This window comes from Lygodium microphyllum, chromosome 15 (assembly GCF_053477565.2).
Source record: "Lygodium microphyllum isolate KBCC chromosome 15, Lygodium_microphyllum_v1.1.10, whole genome shotgun sequence".
NCBI lineage: Eukaryota > Viridiplantae > Streptophyta > Polypodiopsida > Schizaeales > Lygodiaceae > Lygodium > Lygodium microphyllum.
The window spans coordinates 108,846,258-108,866,421 of NC_141149.1; positions in this window are offsets into that span (position 1 = coordinate 108,846,258).

Sequence of the window (20,164 nt, forward strand, 5' to 3'; positions counted from 1 at the left end):
AGGAAGCAACAATGGAGATGCTGCATTCTCTGCCAATGCAAAAGGCAAAGGTGGTTCATTCACCAAAAATGATGGTGACAAAAAGAAGAAGGGCGGAAAGAAGAAGTTTCAAGGAGAGTGCTTCTACTGCAAGAAGAAAGGACATGCAATTGCAAATTGTCATGTCAAGAAGGCAGATGAAAAGAATGGCACCCTTAAAAGTAAAGGGAACGAGACAGCCAATACGGCTGAAGCAGAGCTGGAATTATTCATGGCGACCATTGAGGAAGTGTGCTCCTCAGCGCAAGAAGAATCTACCACTGACTCATGGGTGTTGGATAGTGGGGCCTCCCGTCACATGACCAACAAGAAATGTCTATACAGTTCTATGCAGCCTCTACAAGAATCCATCACTGTGACGGTTGAAAATGATGCTAAATGCCCTGATGTGGGCACAGATACTATTTCTTTTGTTGCTGCAAATGGTGAAGTCAAAAAGCTTTCAAATGTGTTGTATGTTCCCGAAATCAGGAGAAATCTATTATCAGTTTGCTGCCATAACTGATCTTGGTCATGAAGTGAGGTTCAAGAAGACAGGTGCAGAAATTATTGATAGTGCTGGCACAATTGTTGGTAAAGGAGAAAGAAGGAACAACCTGTATGAGCTAAGTGCTCTTACAGCCACCGCTAGAGTGGGCACAAGTAAGCTTTGGCATGAAAGGTTTGGACACATCGGATTTGCAGTATTGAAGGAGATGCAAAAGCAAGGTATGTTTGCTCACCTACCTACAATAACTGAATTGAAGGAACCATGTGAAGCTTGTATGATGGGCAAGCAACAAAGAAAGGCATTTCCACAAGAAAGCAAGAATAGAGCACAGGCTCCTCTAGAGTTGGTGCATGCTGACTTGTGTGGTAAGATGCCTACACAGGCCTTGGGGGGATCTTCTTATTTTATGTTGATTGTCGACGGCTACAGTAGGAAGATGTGGGTGTACTTCCTTCGTGATAAGGCTCAAGCTTTTGGTAAGTTTAAAGAATGGCTAATACTTGTTGAGAATGAAACAGGGAAAAGTGTGAAGAAATTTAGAACAGATGGTGGTAGTGAGTTCAACTCAAAGGAGTTTGAAGGCTTTTGCAAGAGCAAAGGGATCAAGCGTCAATTGACGATGCCTCACACACCTCAGCAGAACAGTGTTGTGGAACGCAGGAATTGCACCATTGTGGAGATGGCAAGATGCATGCTAAAGGGCAAGGGATTGCCTAACCATTTTTGGGCTGAAGCTGTTAATACTGCAGTCTACATTCTAAATCGGAGCTATACAAAGGCTCTCAAGGGAAAAACACCTCATGAGGCTTACACTGGTAAGAAACCATCTGTCTCACATTTCAGAATTTTTGGATGTGAATGTTATGCACATGTTCCAGATGAGAAGAGAAACAAGTTACAACCAAAAAGCAGAAAATGTATCTTCTTGGGTTATAGTGATGAGCAGAAGGCTTACAAGTTATATGACCAAGAGGCAAAGCATCGCGAGTCGTGATGTGGTGTTCAAGGAGGAGCCGCATACAGTGGAGGAGGAGAAGGCAAGTTCTTCCACTTTATCATCAAGCGAAGAAGTAGTCCACTATGAACTTGTCCCGAGAGCTATCCCTATCCTTAAGGAGGAGGAAGCATCATCTTCAGATGATGAGGAAAAAGTTCACCAACCTGACATCACCCCACCGGAAAGGCCATTACCGCACTGGGTGAAGCAGCTCTATGACCACAATAATACTATGCCTGCATCTATTGAGGAGAAGGCAGACGGACCAAGGAGGTCTCAGAGAATAGAGGAGCAAAGGAGGGCTTCTACTCACATAGTCAATATGGCCTTGATGGTTGAGATTATGAGAGAAGTAAAGGAGCCAACTGACTTAGAAGAAGCACTTGCAGATCCATCATGGAAGGCTGCTATGTAGGCGGAGTATGACAGCATAATGAAGAATGACACTTGGGAGCTAGTGGATCGACTAGCAAAGCGAAAGGTTATTGGCACCAAGTGGATCTGGAAGGTAAAGTACAAGGCTGATGGTACCTTAGAAAAGTACAAAACTAGACTGGTTGCCCAAGGATTTTCACAAGTTGAAGGGTTTGATTTTCAAGAGTCATTTGCCCCAACTGCCAGAATGACCACTATTCGCACGGTACTTGTAATGGCTTCCCACAAGAAGTGGCCAGTGTACCAAATGGATGTTAAGTCAGCGTTCTTAAATGGTGACCTCAAGGAGGAGGTATACGTGGCTCAGCCACCAGGGTTTGAGGCCCCCCATTCTGAGAACAAAGTGTGTAAGCTGAAGAAGGCATTGTATGGGCTGAAACAAGCCCCCAGAGCATGGTACCAGTGGATAGATAGGTTCTTTTTAAACCTAAACTTCAAAAGATGTGCCTCAGATGCTAACTTGTATGTTTACAGGGATGGTAAAAAGTCTGTAGTGATTGTCCTATATGTGGACGACCTTCTTATTACAGGTGACTATGAAGATATGATCAACCAAACTTGAAAGACTTTGAGTTCTGAGTTTGAAATGACAGACTTAGGCTTGCTGCACTATTGTTTGGGGATTGAAGTCTGGCAAGAGCCAGGAAAGATCTTCATCTCTCAGAAGAAGTATGCATGGGAGATCTTGAAGGCATTTGGCATGACCGAGTGCAAAGGAGATAGCTACACCTATGGAGGTGAATGCAAAGTTATCCGTCGAGGATACATCAGCACTAGCAGACATTGGGAGGTATAGGAGGTTGGTCGGCAGTCTGCTGATCTACTTGTGTAACACCAGACCAGATATCAGTTTTGCTCTTGGTGTTTTGAGCAGGTTCTCAAACAAACCTCATGAGAGTCATTGGAAGGCTGGGATGCGGGTGCTTAGATACTTGAAGGAAACTCTTGACTATGGTATCACATACAGTTTCGAAACTTCTCTTGTGGGAACTGTGACTCAGATTGGGCAGGAGACATTGATTCCAGGAAGTCAGTTTCTGGTTATTGTTTCTCTTTGGGTTCAGGAATTTTCTCTTGGATTAGTAAGAAGCAACCAACAGTGGCATTGTCTTCTACCGAAGCAGAGTACAAGGCAGCTTGTTTTGCTGCATGTGAAGCCATATGGTTGAGAAGGATTCTATGGCATATGGGAGTGCAGGATGAAGAACCAACTGTGCTGAGATGTGACAATCAGAGTTGCATCGCCATTGCCAAAAATCCAGTGTTTCATGCACGCACCAAACATATAGAGATCCAGTATCACTATGTGCGTGATTTGATGGAGGATGGGATAGTGGAACTGGTCTACTGTCCAACAGAGGAGAATGGAGCAGATATCTTCACCAAAGCACTTACGAAGGATCTGCTTCAAGTTCATCTTCAGAGACTCGGTATTGGGCCGAGGAGATAGTTCACCTATGGGTGGACATTGAGGGGGGGTGTTAGATATGATCAATGCCCCACCCTCATTAGGTGCTACCAATGATCCATGGTGCTCAAAGTTGTAAGGCCCCCATTATGAGGAGAAGCCAAATGTGAGCCCGGACATTGGTTGAGTCTTGACTTGTATATCAGATGAGGTCTATGTGACCGGATGGCAAAAAGGTGATTGTTGTGGGTCTAATCTTTGGGTTAGACAGAGTGGTTAAGCTGGTAGCAACTCGAGGCGCATTGCATCGAGTTGCGGTGTAAGGGAGTTAAAAGGGGCCCCTATTGTGGGGTTCGGGGGCTGCGGAAGCGGCCCTTGGCTGGGGGGTGGCCCCCCTGGCGGGGGTCCGGGGGCAACATCCCCTGCCCGATGGTAAAGGGAATATTCCCTGGCCGACTAGTGGAGGCTCATATGGTAGGTCGGTCAGCAGGCCGACCTAATGACCTTCGTGGGCTATAAAAGCTAAACCCCTTCGCAGCCATCTCTCACTCATCTTTCACCCAGTCAGAGTTGTTGTTCCAGCTAGCCTTAAGCTCTTCACCTATCTTCTGTCTAGATTGCCATCTAAGCTTCACACAGTGGAAGCGCACGGGTGGACAGAGCCATCTTTGTATCAGTTGTTTGGAGTTAAAGAATTTACTGATTCTCCTCTTATCTGTTGTGTACTCTCTATCTCTTTCTTAGATTCTGTTCGCTGCGCCATGTAATATTTTACATACGGCCTCACCATAGGGCTTCCTTGCAAGCCTTGGTGGCTGCAATATACTCTGCCTTAGTAGTAGATAAGGCTATGCATTCCTACACCTTGCACATCCAAGAAACAACACCTCTAATAAAAGTGAAGACATACCCAAATGTGGACTTTCTACTATTTGCATGTCCTACATAATCAAAGTCAGTGTACCCTATGACTCCTATATGCTAGCCACCATAACATATGCATATATTTGTAGTGTTCTTATTTAAGATATCTCATGATACCCTTCACGGCATCCCAATGCCGCCTGCCAGGTGTAGCCTTATAGCATGCCATAACTTCCACAGCAAATGCTATGTTAGGACGAGTGGCTACTATCATGGCATGCATCAAACTGCCCATTGCGAATACATAAGGGATCTTGGCCATCTCGGTCTTTTGCTCATTAAACTATGATAATCGGCTTAACTAACCTTCACATGAGAAGGTAAAGGACAACCGATAGGCTTAACATCCTGCATGTAAAACCAATCAAGGACCTTGTAGATATACTCCTTTTGCAACAAGTAAACGAGCCCCTTGGAGCGATTGCATATGATGAGCATCCCAAGAATATATGAGGCATGTTCCATATCTTTCATCTCAAAGCTCTTCTTGAGCTAACCTTTTAAGGCATCCCAGCTCATCATGAGCACTCCCACTCTTTAGTATATCATCCACATAGACTATCAAAATCATAAGAATGCTATCATGACCCTTCTTTGTGTATAAACATGGATCCATATCACTACAAGTATATCCCTGTAAATGCACAAAAGCATAAAAATTTTGATACCATTTCTTAGATGCCTACTTAAGGCCATAAAGGCTCTTTCTCAACTTGCACACTAGGTGTTCCTTGCCTTTTTCCTCAAAGTCCTTATGCTGTTGCATATAAATCTCATCATGCAAGCCTCCATGTAAGAAAGTCGTCTTAACATCCATCCAATAGAGGTCTAGATCTAGCTACACAACCAAAGCCAATATCCACAAGGTTGTTATCTTGATGGCAAGAGAGAAGTCTTCATCGAAGTAAACACCATGCTTCTACTTAAAACCCTTAGCAACCAATCCAACCTTATGGGCTAGCTTTGGATATAGAAGTGTACTTTTCAACACTAGGCAAAGGAACCAAATTTCACGTATGATTTTTCTGGAATGAGTCATACTTTGACTATATGGTCCTCTTCCAAGAGTGACTATCACCTTTGCATATTACCTCATCATAAGTAAGATGCTCACCAACATTTATCACCATAACATCATTCATAAAGGTCACAAATTGATCACATTGACATATATCTCTAGTAGACCGTCGCAAAGTAGGTTGTGAGACATGTATCTCTTGTCTAACATCATGGCCCTAGGCCGCTAGAGCATTAGCTATTGTAGGCTATCTAGTTGACTGTATAGTAATAATTGGCTCCTCCTAAAATATCATTATGCATATATCAACTACCTACTCAAGTTGCTTATACGTTTTCTTCTCATTGAAAACAACATCATGGCTATAGATGACCTTCTGAGCTTGTCGATCCCATAGGCAATAGCCCATCTTACCTCTACATCCCCATATTCAAGAAATATGCATTTCACAGACTTAAGATCTAGCTTATTGCACTTGTCCTTGGGAACATGGCCGAAAGCAACACAACCAAAGATATGTAAATGAGCATATGATGAAGGTCTTCTAGACCATACCTCCTCTATAACCTGATAGTCAAGAGCAGTGTATGGAGATCAATTAATCAAATGTACAGCAATAGTAATTGCCTCATCCCAAAGTATTGCAGTAAGCCTACCTGACTAAGCATACTATGAACTCGCTTTTAAATCGTCCTACTCATATGCTCAACCATACCATTTTGGGGTGGGGTGTACGTGACAATCAATTTTAAAGGAGAAGCCCAAGTGGAAGCACAAGTAAGTGGAAGCAAGAGAGATGTGAGCTATGGCAGATGGAGCAAGAGAGCAAGAGAGAGAGAGACTCAAGATGTGGAAACTCCAATAGTCAATGTATGACTGGCCTTCTCCTTTTTATGGAAGCTTCTCGCTCGACCACCAAGACCCACAGATCGCTTATTGTTTCAATAGTTTCAAGCCAAGTGCAATGGCTACCTCTCACATAGCCGTACATGCTCTCACACCTACGAGCGTAGTGAGCTTACCTTCATGCTTGATCAAGTTGCCTCCTTCCTCAAGCACTTTGGTAGCTCCACGATCCAAGGTGCAAGCTCAAGCAAGCTCGATCCTCAAGCTCCAAGCTCCATTGCCACATGTGAGACAAAAAAAGAGAAGAGAAGAGAAGAAGAAGAGATGAGAAGATGGAGAGCTTCTCCACCATGATCCCTCACCTTCACACACTCACTCCCTCACACTCCCTCTCTCAAGCAAGCAAGCAAGAAGAAGAAGAAGAAGAAGAAGAGATCTAGTTTTGGCCACACACAAGAATGAGCTTCTCTATTAAGTTTTTGCCTTTTATACAAAACCCTAGTCCCCGCACCTATCTCTTTTTTTTACATGCTCAGCCATTTTAGCCTAGGTCCTTTTTTCCTATTTCCTTCCTATTTGCATTGTGCATTCACCCATGCCCATCTATATCTACAAATTGCACAAGAGAAAGTGTAGTGCTCTTTTACAAGGATTTAAAGTGCACTTTTATATTTAAAATACACATTTTCTCTTTTGCGCTTGCCTTTTGTTGATGAGGGCTCGAGTGGTTGAAGGGTTGCCATGTGGGTCGGTGATGGGACTTCATGGGCATTGGACAGAGAGAAGCATAAAAAAATTGGATGAGAGATTCGGGAGGTCGAGAGTAGATTGAGTGGGTGATAGGGGCCTCTAAAGTCTGTGGAAGTACACTACCTGGGGGGTATGTTTACCTCACCGTGTAGTGCAAGGTTTCTGTGCCAGTGAAACTGGGAGTTGGGTCAAACCTTAGGGAAGTTTGTGGTGTTGTTCCATACTTGAGGACCTAGTTTTTTGTACAAGGGAGGTACTATGAGTGTGACTTAGGGAGATAGGTCTAACCATGGGCAAGCGCAAGCTCCCTAGGTGTGTCTCACCCTTGATGTGCCCTAAATGTAAAGTGGGGAGACAAGGAGGGCTAGGGGGATAGGCACGAAGCTCGCCGACCGAGGCCACCAAACACATCTAACTTGAGAACCCCTAGGTGTAGTGTTTGTGGCCCTCCGATATTACATGGAAAAACTCGTCATTCCTTTCCTTTTGCTACGTGTGGGTCTTTGATTTGTTTTTTCTTTTCTTTTTCTTTTTCTTTTTCTTTTTTTGAGATGCATTGGGACAGAGCACGCTAGACATCATTTTGATGCTCTTCAATAGTTACATTTTGAGGGGGCCTAAGAGATTTCCCAAGGATTGCATGGCTTGGCATGTAGCCCTTTGCTCTTCTGACTGTACTTGTGGCCATAGAGGGGGGCTTGGTTCCTGCACTCATTCTTTCTCTTATTGATATGATTCAAAATCAGGCCCTTCTTCCTAAACTAGCTCTAGTGGCTCCTGTTGAGGTGACTACATTTGTTGTTTTGGCTCCCCAAGCCCTAGTAAGGAGAGTTCCTGTGTAGTTAAGACAGATGCAGGTGAGCCTCTTGTTGCAAATCAAAGTTGGAAGCATGAGAGAGTGTGCAAGAGGGAGAGAGTGAGCTCAAGTACAAGAATAAGATCTTGCTTAGTCAGTTGTTCAAGGTACAACTAGTACACTCTCCTCAACTATGAGTGTGTACTTTAGGCTGTTTATATAGCCTATGGAGAAGTTAGAGTTACGATTTCCCCTTGCTCCCCTATCCTCTAGACCATTTACACCTAGCTACCCTTATTCTCTCCAGTATAAGGAGAGTTTCCATGCTTACTTCTCAACACCCCCCCTCAATGCCAAGTGGCATTGGATAAAGCATGATAGGATGCCCCCCCTTAATCCTCAATGAGATACCTTTATAAATCAAGCTACAAAAGAAGGTTATAGGTAGAGAGTGTTACAAGACTCAAAAGAGTCAATCATCTGTGGATTGGGAGGCAAAGTTGGCTTCCAATTCCTTAGGTACTTCCAGAACACTAGGACACTTACTGGTGATATGCCCAATCTTTTTGCATTTATTACACTTCATTTTTTCAAGATATTCCTTACAGCAATTGCTTACTATGCCCTTTTTTATGACAGAAGGAACACTTTGTAAAAGCCATACGGACTAACACTTGCTCACGGGAAGTAAATGCTGAAGTTTCCTCATTATGGTTCCTCTTCTCTTCATCCAATGACTGGATGGTACTTGCCAAGGTTGGGTTTGGGAAATTAGTTAGGGTAGTTACAAGGGTTGGAAAGACCTTTTTCACAAACTTCAAAAAAATGGCAATGGCATCTTCATCATGAATCGGTTCTTGAACGGAGGCCAGCTGTGCCATGAGCCCCTTCATATGTGAAATAAATTTGCTTAGATCTTCTCCTTGTTTATACTCCAAGCTAAAAAACTCAATCTTTAGAAAGATCTTGGAGTTCTTCCCTGTAGCGCCGTAGAGCCTTTCAAGTTCATCCCACTTCTCCTTAGTAGTGGAGAATTGGTCAATATGATGAATTAAAGATTCATCTAAATGAAGTATGATGATGGCATGAGCTCTTTCATCATCTTCTGCATCAAGGGGATTGGATGGGTCAATAACTTTGGTATATGAAGGGCCAGTAGCCTTGTTCCATCATTTTATATTTTACCACGACTTGCTAAGGATGGAAATCTTTTCCATTGAACTTGAAAATTTGAGGCCTTACATATGCATAGGCCATGGCCATTATAGGAAGGTCTTACATGTTGCCTTAAGCAATGGCAGTGTCTAGTCCTTTACAGGTGGCCAAGCACGAACCAAATAGCAAAACTAATAGCCCTACAAATGATAACCAAATTTAAAGCTGTAGAGATGAAAAATGTTAGAAATCATACATATGTAATATCTCAAGATAGGATTTTGGAGGTCCTGTTCTTTGAATAACCCTTGATTTAAGTTTTACTGTTTTCTTAAGTTTCAATGAGGTGAGCTTTGACTGGACTTCAGGCTCCTCTTGATAATGTGGCCTATTAGAGGAGTTCTTAGTGGAACACAGCTTATCAATCAACTTTATGCTATGGATGAGTTAGAGGAAAGTGCAATAACACTCATTTCTCTGATTTACTAGCAACAAACAGTAAGGAGCATCAATTGAATGCATTAGTAGTGCTAAGAAGCACTCTTACCAACTTTCATTCTAGTACTCATAATGTAGGTTGATCTTTACGAGCTTAATATTGCCCATGGAATGAGAAGCACATTGCATTTAAGCTCCACAGGGCAGTAACAAATCTTGACAAGGGTTTTTCTGCGATTAAAATCATAGTTGATAAATGCCTAGATTGAAAAAAGATGAAAATGAGTGAGCTTGAAGCTTCTTGGCTGTGGCTACCAGAAACCCACAGTTAGGGTTATGGCTCATAGCAACCAGCACAGGAGGAATTTCTTCAAACCCTCTTAGAGGGAGATGGCCCACTGGGGGGGCTATCAAAGCCCTAAGATGGCCGTCGTTGATTTGCCCTCAGCTAAGCATGCAGCTGTATGAATTTGCACACTGCCCAAATTTGCACCTGCTTGTATTTTTTCGCAATGTTGTCGTGTTGCGTGGCCAATGTGGGGGTTTGTGGTGCTAGGCTATTGCGCCTTGAGTTGGGGAGGAGTTCCTTATTAGAAACCTTGAGCTAAAACCCCCTCCTTTGTTCTTTCGAAGTCCTCCATCAGAGGTGGGTCAGGGCTGTGGATATGGTGGTCAAGAGGTAAGAGGTAGAAGATAAAAGCTCATGTGCACTTAATGATGTAGGGAAGCTGAGGGAAGCTGAAGGATCAGAGATGGCTCTGATACCATATTGCAAATCAGACTTGGAAGCATGAGAGAGTGTACACAAGAGGGAGGGAGAGAGCTCAAGTACAAGAATAAGAGCTTGCTTAGTCAGTTGTTCGAGGTACAACTAGTACACTCTCCTCAACTATGAGTGTATACTTTAGGCTATCTATATAGCTTTTGGAGAAGTTAGGGTTAGGGTTTCCCCTTGCTCCCTTGTCTTCCGATCCATTTACAACTAGCTACCCTTATCCTCTCCAATATAAGGAGAGTTCCCATGCTTACTTCTCAACACCTCTCACTTATGATTAGGCCATGCGTTGTGGTGATAGTCACTCTTAGGAGAGGGCCATGCAATTAGAGTTTGACTCTTTACAAAAAAACCATACATGGGAGTTGGTTCCTTTGCTTGGTGGAAAGCATGCATTGCCATGTAAGTGGGTGTACAAGTTAAAGAGCATCCTTGGATGCCCCAATCCTGCCTATAAGGCCAGATTGGTTGCTAAGGGTTTTAAACATGAGCATGGTGTTGACTTCAAGGAAGTCTTTTCTCCTATAGTCAAGGTGACTACCCTGCGTTTGATATTAGCATTGGTTGCTTAGTTAGATCTAGACCTTTATCAGATGGATGTTAAGACAACTTTCTTACATGGGGACTTGCATATATGCAACAGCCCAAGGGCTTTGAGGAAAAAGGCAGGGAACACCTAGTGTGTAGATTGAGAAAGAGCCTTTATGGCCTTAAGTAGGCACCTAGGGAATGGTACCACAAGTTTGATGCTTGTATGCATTCACAAGGCTATACATGCAATGATATGGATTCGTGTTTATACACGAAGAAGGCTCGTGATGGTAGTCTCTTGATTTTGGTACTCTATGTGGATGACATGTTGATTGCTAGGAGAGCTCCTGAGGAGCTGGATGCTCTGAAAAGTCGGGTCAAGAAGAGCTTTGAGATGAAAAACATGGGACAGGCCTCATATATTCTCGGGATGTGCATTACTTACATAGCCTTTACAATGGGAGTTGTGACACGCTATATGGCTACACCTAGCAGGCAGCATTGGGATGCCATCAAGGGTATCATGAGGTACCTAAAGGGCACAAAAAATATATGCATATGTTATGGTGGCCAAGATACATGAGTCATGGGGTACACTGACTCTAATTATGCAGGACATGCAAATAGTAGAAAATCCATCTCTGGCTATGTGTTTACTTTTGTTGGGGGGTGATGTTTCTTGGATATCCAGGGTGCAAAAATGCACGAGACTCTCTAATATAGGGGTTGAGTATGTTGTAGCCACTGAGGCTTGCACGGAGGCCCTTTGGTTAGGTCTTCTAGTAGCAAACCTTGGTATGATTGGTGTGGTTCTTACACTGCATTCGGATTCTATGAGTGCTATTCAATTAGCCAAGAATCTGGTCTTCCATGTGAAGATGAAGCACATTGAGGTGTGGTACCACTTTATTAGAGATGTAATTAAGGACAAGTCTGTTGATCTTATCAAGATCTCAAACTGACTGACCAAAATCCTGCAGATCTGCTCACAAAAAGTTTCTCAACAGAGCGTTTTGCCTTCCTTAGGAAGTTGATGGGCTTTGGATGAGATGACTTTTATTCCTTATCCTATTGTACTCTATGTACACATTGTACTTTGTCATTTTTTTTCTTATTTCCTCTTCACTTGAGGCACATTCGCCTTTGAGTGGGAGGTTATTGGGGGTAAAGGCATGTTAACCCCAGTGCAAGAAAGCAAAAAGAAAATTAAGGGACCTATAGGCTCAGAACCTGCGCAAGTCAAAGCAGAAAAAGGAAGCTTGCCGATTGAAAAAATAGGAGGATAAAAGGCCACAAGCACAAGGCCAACCTTAAAAGTTCAAGGCAAGCGTAAAAGAGGAAAGATGCATTTTAAATATAAAAGTGCACTCTAAATCCTTGTAAAAGAGCTCCATGCTCCCTCCTATGCAATTTTTAAATATAGATGGGCATGGGTGAAGGCACAATGCAAATATAGGAAGAAGGGAATAGGAAAAGAGGACGAGAGCTGGATAAGTTTATTGCAAGGTAGCAATGAAGCAAATAGAGCTTCGACTCATGCGACCGAGCACATTCAGAAGTCATAAGTGAGTCGTTTTGATCATTGTTGACCCCTTGTTGTTTAATTCTAAAGCTTGTTATAGACTAGGAGGAAGCATCGAGTCTAATACCCCGAATTTTTATTGAGTTTGTGCCTATTTTCACCGCCGCATCCGAATCATTTGATTCCCAGAATCAGACCATTCGACTGCCTCAAAGTCGTCTAATTTTAAAAATCGAATGCAATCAGATCGTTTGATCAAACAAGTCCTAACCACTCCAAAATCGGACAATCTAAAAAATCAAATTGTTTAATTGTTTGATTTAGACAAATCAAACTTAGAATGTCCAGACTTGGACAATCCAGAATTGGAGAGCCCAAAATCAAATAGCTGATTTTAGGAATCAGATAAAAAATCTTGCAAATCGGATGAGAAAATCGAACATCAAATTCTGACAAACTCTGACCTCACTAGATCCTATAGAGGCCAAGACCTAGTTGTATGACATCCCATTAGATCCCTTGGTGAGTGAACGAGGCAATAGAGTCGATTGACTTGAGAGTTGAGATTTGATAGTCTAGGAGCGACTACTGTCACTAATCATACCCAAGAGAGATTCAAACAGACAACCTGAACCTGCTACCCTTTAGGCCACGCTTCAAACGTATAGCAGGGAACTAGAGTGGACCATTGTGAGCAGCCACCACCTGCATGGAAGAGCTGGTACTAGCCGAAATCGATTAAAGGGAGTGTGATCTACATCGATTGTGATTGAATTCACACATTTTTTCACATAAACACTTGGAGTGCACTAGAAAAGTTGAAAACTTGATTTCTCACAACATGCATTGAGGAGTATCCCACTAGCATTTGAGTGCATATAATATTAAGAATTATTTTAAATAACAAGGAATTCACCCAAGATAAGATAAGTTGAATGAACCCACTTGTTAAACCCAGTGCAAGAAACGAAAATGCAAATAAAAAAAGAAGCAAAATAAAAATTTAAAATATAGGGCAAGGTGGAAAAAGGCTGCTTAACAATAGAAAAAAGAGAAAAAAAGGCCAAAAGTGCAAAGACACCTTAAAAACCCGAGACGAGTGCAGAAATGGAAGATGCGTATTTTAAATGCAAAGGCACCCCTAAATCTTTGTAAAAGAGTGTCAGGATCCCCCCTGTGCAATTTGTAAAGAGTAGACAGGCATAGTGACCTAGGCTAAAATGGCCGGCCATGTAAAAAAGAGGTGGGTGCCCAAAAGAGATTAGGGCATGTATAAAAGCCAAAAAGTAAATAGAGAAGCTCATTCTTATGTGTGGCCAAAACTAGCTCTCCTCTTCTCTTCTCCTTCTTGTTCTTGCTTGCTTGAGCTTGTGCTTGAGGCAGGGAGTGTGAGGGTGAGGGACCATGGTGGAGAAGCTCTCCATCTTATCCTCTCTCTCTTCTTCTTCTTCTTCTCTTCTCTTCTCTTCTCTTATCTCACGTGCACAGCATTGGAGCATGGAGCTTGGAGCTTGGGGATCGAGCTTGCTTGAGCTTGTACCTTGGATTGTTGAGCTACTAGAGTGCTTGAGGGAGGAGGCAACTCGATCGAGCATGGAGTAAGCTCACTACACTCGTAGGTGTGAGAGGGTGTACAACTATGTGAAAGGTAGCCATTGTACACACTTGGCTTGAAACACTTGAAACAATAAGTGACCCATGGGAATTGCCAATCGAGTGAGAAGCTCCCACATTTTGGTTCCATTGCCGAGACCAACATGTTCAAGCTTTGAGTGCTTACAATCTGAATCGAGCATTAAAGTAGGGTTTTCCTTGAACAATTGGTGCTTGAGGTAGATTGGTAGGAAGCGAGGGAGTCTGAAGAGGTATTCAATCTCCTTAGCAAGTGAGTTTTTTGAGTTTTTGGATCTAGATGAGTACCTTGGATTAGTGTAGGCATTTGATTGTGATTTGAATGCATTAGGATAAAGAAAAAACAAGAAAAAGAAGGTTATACACATTAGGGTTTTTGCTCTTGTAAACATACCAAACAAGGAAAAAGGGAGAGAAATAGAGCTTTACTGTGCAATGCATCAAAAGGAAGAAAAGGGGAAGATTAGAACTAAGTAGAGAAGGGCTGTAATAGGCTAGGAACAGGTGGGAGAACTCATTTGCTCATTTGAGAGAGAAAGAGAGAGAGAGAGAGAGAGAGAGAGAGAGAGAGAGAGAGAGAGAGAGAGAGAGAGAGAGAGAGAGAGCTACAGGCATCAAAGAGGGGAGATTTTGCTTGGTGATCTTCGTCGCAATGTGTTTTGGCCCTCTAGGTATGTTCTAGATGTTGTTTGATGCTTGTTGATCAGTATCAACACTCTGATTATAATCATTAGTAAGGCACATGTAGGATTTTTAAGATTTTTTATCATTCTGTAGCTCGCCATCGTAATCAAACATGCACCGAAGGGTTCAATTGCCCTAATCAGACCATCCAATTTTCATCCATTCGGACACCCTTCCCTCATTTGAGTCACCAGACTTGGACATTTGGACCACTTGTCCACTCAGACACACCTCATTCATCTGAGTCTCTAGACTTGGACCACCCTATTCGAACCGTCCTGCTACTAGGACTTGCCAATCAGACCTTTCGACTCAGACGATTATCTGACTTGAACCCAAAACACTCGGATGCCCAAAATCAAGCACTTGGACTCAGATAGTCTAACTCGACCCCTTAGACTTGGATTGCTCGAGTCAACCACTCAAATGACAGAGCTAGAATCGGAGAGTTAGATTCTAGGAATCAGATGACTAATACTCAGACACTAAAAATAGAACTTGAGAGTTGACAAAACTAGCATACCCTAGACTAGATAGAGCCCAACCGACACCCTCGTAGGCCTCCAGACACATCAAAAGACTCATAGAGCCACCAAACTCAAAAAAGTGTGACTTAGCAGCATAAGAAGCGACTGCGAATATAATCTCTGACAAAACACTTATAGGGCCCAAACGAACATGTTAGAGCGACCACCACCTATATATATATATATATATATATATATATATATATATATATATATATATATATATATATATATATGTATGTATGTATGTATGTATGTATGTATGTATGTATGTATGTATGTATGTATGTATGTATGTATGTATGTATGTATGTATGTATGTATGTATGTATGTATGTATATGTGTGTGTGTGTACACACACACACACATATACTCGAGACTCGATTAAAGTTTTCATTCTCTTATCATCCTCAAACGAATGGGTAGAGTGAAAGTGCTAATTCTACTATTTTGGACCTTTTGAAATCCTATGTTTCTGATAATCAAAGAGAATGGGAAAAGTATTTGCCTTTAGTAGAGTTTGTATATAATAACACAGTGCACTCTATTCTTGTATTTTTTGGAAAAATACCATTGGTTTTGTTAAACAACATCCTAAATACTTTTACAGTCATGATTGCTGGATTGTCGTTTGGATGATTATTCCAAGTGCTTGTGTTTGATGGTAAATTCATTGGCAAGGGTCTGTGATGACAAATTGCCATGGGGATAAATGAATGTTTTCATGGAGATGATATTAGGCTGATTGCCTTGACTATGCTTGATTCTTAAATGACTTGATTAAGGAAATGTGTGTGTGTGTGTGTGTGTGTGTGTATGTGTGTGTTTATATATATATATATATATATATATATATATATATATATATATATATATATATATATATATATATATATATATATATATATATATATATATATATATATATATATATATATATATATATATATATATATATATATATATAACTAGAAAAGTGTGTGTTGCACCATATTATTTTCATCACAGTCACACACTAGCAACTACATAAATGATCACTTGAAGTGCACCTAAAAAACTGAAAGCCTAATTTCACACCACACATAAGGAAGCACCCCATGAGCACCTGAGTGCGCTTCAATTTGAGAACTGCATGAAATAACAAGGAATTCACATACAAGATAAGCAAGACTGAATGAACCCACTAATAGGAGAAGACCCTAAGAACTTGAATGCACGACTGAGGATACTAAGCCTCAGAGTAAGCCTCTTGGTGGAGAGCAAAAGGAGCTGACACGATTAGGGATTACTCAACTTGATCAGCTTGATCGACATTCTAGTAGCCCAAGAGACCAATGAAATGTCAGGATCCAACATCAATCCCAAAAATCATGAGCTCGACTTGGGAGACTTTCCAGAGTCGACATTCAACAAATGATAAATCGGTACAGTTTGCAAGCCAAAATGGAGCATCACGGTAAACCAGTTGAGGACATCATAGCAGACCTCGAGGAAGAGTAGAGATTGGCAAAGAAAGTTCTTCAAGGCATAGCTACCTATAATCAGGAGTAGTGAGCTTAGAGGCTGAGACATGAGATAGGAATGTGAGAGGTTTAGCAAGTTTTAATGCTTGCCAATAGAAACAAGACATGACCCAACATTGAGAGGGAAATAGCTCTTGAAGTTGACCTCATGTTGAGCGAGCTTCTCACACGAAGTGACTCATAGATAACATGGATGTGGAGAAAAGCAGAGTAGCCCTAGCAACTTCGTTGCTAACAAGACTAGGTATTACTCTAAAATCAAAAGGCCAAACGAAGATACCCATAGTTACCAAACAACTCGATAAGTAACAGCTTGATAATGACCCATATAGTTTCGTAGAGCAGTTTAAGTAGGTATGCAAGGTGAACGGCCTAACGGTCCTTGCTCAACGTGCCCAAACTTTTGGTCTTTGCCGTAGAGATAAAGGATAGATGTGGTACACTAGTCTAGACAATGCCGCCGAATAGAACAATTTCAACAATCTCAAGAGTCTCTTCATTAAGAGATTGTCTGAGGGGCAAGGTATTTGGATAGCCTTATTGTTTGACTAGTGAATGTCAATCAAAAGGACAAAGAGGATATTTGAGACTACGTCACCCACGTGTGGAGTCTCTTCAAGAGAATAGACTGACCTAGCGAGCGAGCGGTCTCTATAGTATTCATAAGTGGAATTAGGAGTGGAGAGATTTATAAGGCCTTGGTAGACAATTTGAACCTGAAAAGGGATGTGCTAGCTAGGGTCTTTGAAGAAGCCATACAAGTGGATGACCTACTCAAAGAGAGAAGCTAAAGGACCGCAAGTGGAGATAGCGCAACCTCTCGAACCTTGGAGAGAGCTACGATCACTAGCGAGAGATCAAGCTAAAGCACCCAAGAGAAATGAAATTAGGTCAATCAGAGCCAAGAGTTGGCGGACATGAATCTAGAGTTGGCTAAGCTTCAAGAGATGATGACAAGGCCCGAACAACCTCACATGCAATGCATGCATTGTGAAGGAAACCACCTTCCAGCAGTCGAGTGCATGGATCTAGATCTAGACCCTATGCCAAATTGCGGTAGGTTTGGCCATGATGAAATGCATTACCGATTGCCAAGGCAGTTGCCATACCCACAATAGCCATACAATTAGCCCTACTACCTAGGGAATAGACCACCACATTATGAAAGGTGAGCTCCACTAGTAGCTCTCCCAACACCCAATTATTCAAAGCCAGTTGTCCCTAGGATGGTCACCAATCCCACAGGCATACCTAGACCACTTGGACCCTTTGTGACCCATCCACTGAGCGATACTCCAATACAGTATGTAGAGGCTGAACGAGAACTTGTATGGTGCATCCGCACCCCACACAACACCGCATAGACAGAGCCTAGATGCCACATTTGGGCAAACTACCTAAGATCATTGGCAAAGAGTGTAGAGCCTAACGAAAAGTAGGTGGTTGGCAATTTTCTCATGACATTGATATTAGCCCCTATGATCCAACCTCTGGGAGAGCTGCTTAGGCAGAACCTGACGCTATGGCAAGGGTTGAAGTAGTGGGTAGAATGACATGACGAGCTTGGAGTGACTAACTTGCCTAACCACAATGTAATAACGCACATAAGAAGCTTAACCTTGAACTTAGTGCCTAATTCTTCATGTAAATGCCTTTTAGGAAGACACAGAGATGCAAGCAGTCTTGCCTGTCAATGCATTAGGAGATGCTACAAGAAAGGGAATTGTAGATACAAGAGCTAGAGTTAGTGTGCTCAACCATGTAGTCATGCAAGCTTGGGGTAACCTACCCGTGGAGATTGCAAGGTTTAATGTCACGTTGGCTAATGAAATGAAGGTCAGACTGTTTGGATTACTAAAGGAATGGCCCTTGAAGATAGCAATAGTCTAGTTCTCAGTGAACTTCATAGTCATGATGAAGGGAGTGGACTTTGACATCTTGGTAGGCCACCGACCCTGGATGCGAAATGCACAAGTGATAGAAGATTGGGGCAATGGTCTCATATTCTTAGGCAATAGATTGGAGGTTGTAAGAGTTAAGATGAACACTTGGAAGACCACTCCGGTCGACCTAGATGCCATCTCTGCTATCTTGAAAGAAGGCTCATAGGTTAGAAATCCTTACGGGCCATTAACAAAGTATATCCCTTGCCTTGAGGATGAGCGAGATTGGATGCATGTTGGCCACCATTGACCTATCGTTCTCAAATGATGAAGAGGATTATAAGAAGGCTACAAAGACAGCCAGTGAGTCCCATAAAGCCACAACATCTCAACTAATGAAGGGTAAGACCCCACCATTAGTACTAGTTTGCATGATGACCAAGAGCTCTAGCAAACAACCAACACTTGCTCCTTTCCACATTCCATCTAACAAAACTTGAACTCCAGGGGACCCTTGAATGCTTGACAAAAGGGCTGGCGGGTAACCTAGCTACCAATCTCAAACCCTCAAGGATCTCATGGACGAAGCTGAAGTGGCATTGGAGCCAACTGCACAACTTGAACCTAATGTACAATTGGGCACTGATCATAGATGAGAAGAGGGTTGGGACTAGAAGCTTAGGGGATGATGAACAGTCATAGAAGATAATGATTTGGATGACGAGTATGAAGATTGCTACTCTACAAATGAGGAAAGTGAGGAAGAAGCCAACATAATAGAGTATGACATGGACAATCGACTGATTAAACGAATACGAATAGACTCCAAGCCATGGAAAGCCAATGTTTTTAAGATCAAAAGAGGAGTCTTTAGAACAAAATGTAGCTGTACTTGGTGGACCACCTAGGGGTGATAGATCACGAGCAAGCTAGATTAGTTCGAGGGTCATGACCCATAACATCTTGATGACTCTAGATGATACAACACTAGTTAAACAATGGCCATACTAGATGAATCCAAAGTATGCACACACTGTTAAGGAAGAGATAGATAAGTTGTCGAAGGCTAGATTCATCTACAAAATCGAGCACATGGATTGGGTATCACCCATAGTGATTGTCCTGAAGAAGAATGGAAAGATTCGAGTGTGCGTAAACTATAAAAAGGTCAATGCTATAATGAAGAGAGAGAACTATCCACTACCTCCTCCAGCACATGCTTGAAAGAGTAGTGAAAAATGAGGCCTACAGTTTCTTGGATGGCTTCTTAGATTATAACCAGGTGCAGGTACATCCTAACAATAGGCATAAGACATCATTTGCAACGGAATGGGGCGTGTTTTCCTACATAGTCATGCTATTTGGGCTTACGAATGCACCAGCTAACTTTCAGCACCTCATATGTACCATCTTTAAAGACACGCTTAGAAAAATTTGGAGGTGTTGTTTGTTGATGATCTATGCACTCACTCTAGTTGGAGGGAACACCTAGATAAACTTTGCACAGTCCTTGAATGGTGTAGAATGTATAGCCTCTCCTTGAACCCCTTGAAGTTCCAATTCTGGGTGAAGGGCACATGATGTCTAATGATGGCATTGCCACCAACTTCTCCAAAGTCAAAGTCATTGTCGATCTACCACCACCCACAAATTATAAGGGAGTTGAGTGCTTCCTGGAACACATAGGGTACTATTGACAGTTCGTTTTGAACTATGTATTGATTGCTAGGTTCCTTTACAAATTGTTGATCATATTCAAGTGGATCGAGGAATGCCAATGCACCTACAAG